Below are 2,500 nucleotides of genomic sequence, written 5' to 3'. Positions count from 1 at the left end.
CAACACATAAATAATAATGATAATAACAAGAACAACAAAACAATAATAATAATGATGATAACGATGCTAATAATAATGATAATACGAATCACAAAAAGAGGAACAGCAGTAATAATTTTACTCTTAACATTAAGAAAACAACCGTAATTATAACAATTATATTTTTTATCTATAAAAACAGCAATAAACGGTAATAATACTAACAATTATATCTATAATAATAACAATGAAAAAGTATCAACAATATTGGTAATATTAATAATAATGATAATAATAGTAAAAGTATTGATAATTGTAAAAGTTTTGGATCACAAGCCAATCAGCCGTTACTTTCATTTATAGAAAAGTGTGATAGATCAGAAAAATGAGAAAACGGAACTCCTGATCGAAATAATTCCAATCATATAATATGTAATCTAACATCAGGCATAAGCAAATATGTCACCATTAGAAATTAACATCGAACACATGGAGGAAACGATTGGCCCAGGCAGAGGCTCACAAGGATAAGTTTTCCTTTTAATTACGTTTCTGTGTGATTCAAACATGATTTAGTGAAATACTTATCTATACATGGAGGAAATATTTGTTACTTATAAAATATTACATCTCATGTGATGTTCATGTTTGCTTTAAAAGAGTTTTATTTGAATGTGTATATATATATATATATATATATATATATATATATATATATATATATATATATATATATATATATATATATATGTATATATATATATTATATATATATATTCAAATATATATATATATTATATATATATATTCAAATATATATATATATATATATATATATATATATATATATATATATATTCAAATATATATATATATATATATATATATATATATATATATATATATATATATATATATATATACAGGACCGTCGACAGGGTGGTGTAGCCGGGGCAACGACCCCGGGGCCCGGGCCCGTAAAAATTTACAGAAGTCGGTTATTTGAGCCCAAGAACTACTAACTCAGAAAATTCATAAGGCTTATTTATGCAAAAACAACGATTATAGCAGATAACGTTAACAAGATTAAAAATAAGGAAGAGGTTCAAAAAATGTCCTCAATTTTCTGCCAAACTAGCGAAGAATATTCTATTAAATATGTGATCCTATTAACATATTCTTGAATGTAAGTTCTTGATTGTAAGTTCGACTATCATACAGTCTATATCAACATAAGAGTTTCAGGAAAAAAAATGGGCGCTTTTATTTGAAAAAGACGTTTCCAACCTAATAAGGATGTAGCCCTGACGGCGGCCCTGTATATATATATATATATATATATATATATATATATATATATATATATATATATATATATATATATATATATATATATATACATATATATAAATATATATATATATATATATATATATATATATATATAAATATATATATATACATATATATACATATATATATATATATATATATATATATATATATATATATATATATATATATATATATGTATATATAAATACATACATGTGCGTTATAAATTCAATGATTCGATCCTTTTCCTTCCATCTCAATGTATGCATTTCCCTTGTATCCCTCTCTCACTATCTACCCATTAAGGATATGGTTTGTTTCTTGAATCTTCTTTTGCGGCCTAATTGGCATGGAATACGGACTCTTGTCATATGCTTTTCAAAATTTACAACAGAAAAATATGAGACCCAATTTTCCCCTTTCATTCTTTCTTTTTTGATACTGGGAGTGAGATCAAATTAAGGATAAGGAACTTTTTCATTTGCTTTTAAAAATCCACAACGGAAAAATATGAGACCTCTATTTTGTAGGAAAGTATAGACACGATTTTTTTTTTTTTTTTTTTGTTATTCTTTCTTTTTGAGGGAAAATAATATGTAGATAGATAATGCGGATGAGATAAAATTCGGTTCGTCATAATTTTTATATTGCTTTGTGGACCCCCAGAAAATACCACTTGGCCTTAGATTGCAAACCCCTCCTCTCGAGCTGTATAGCACTGATTCTAAACTTTTTTTTGCAAAGTCCCAAAACCCAGTCCAGTTTGACCAAGGCGACCCATATACCTTCATACGGAATTTTATTTGAAATTCAGTTTTTGAAAGACATCTGGTTGTAAAATTAAGTTTTACCTCAATTAAATTACTTGTGTCTCTACGATCTGATCAGCCTGAAATGTTGATGACTTATTTATTCCGTACACAGAAATAATACTTTGATAAGATTTTAATAGTTTTATTGCGGAGAAATTGTGCACATATCCTTGGCAACGAAATGTAATGGCTTTGCGACCCAGAGGTTAAAAATCACTGCTTTAGAGATAGAGAGGGAAGGGACAGAATGAAAGTGATAAACTGAGAAAGAGGGAGAAAGAGGATAGGAGACAGAGAGGATAGAGGTTAAGCGAGGAGAGAGAAGTATCTCTGGGATAGGGGATAGATAGATAAAGAGAGGGGATCAGAAGGGA

This window comes from Penaeus vannamei, chromosome 6 (assembly GCF_042767895.1).
Source record: "Penaeus vannamei isolate JL-2024 chromosome 6, ASM4276789v1, whole genome shotgun sequence".
Classification (NCBI taxonomy): Eukaryota; Metazoa; Arthropoda; class Malacostraca; order Decapoda; family Penaeidae; genus Penaeus; species Penaeus vannamei.
Note: the sequence above shows the minus strand (reverse complement) of the source record.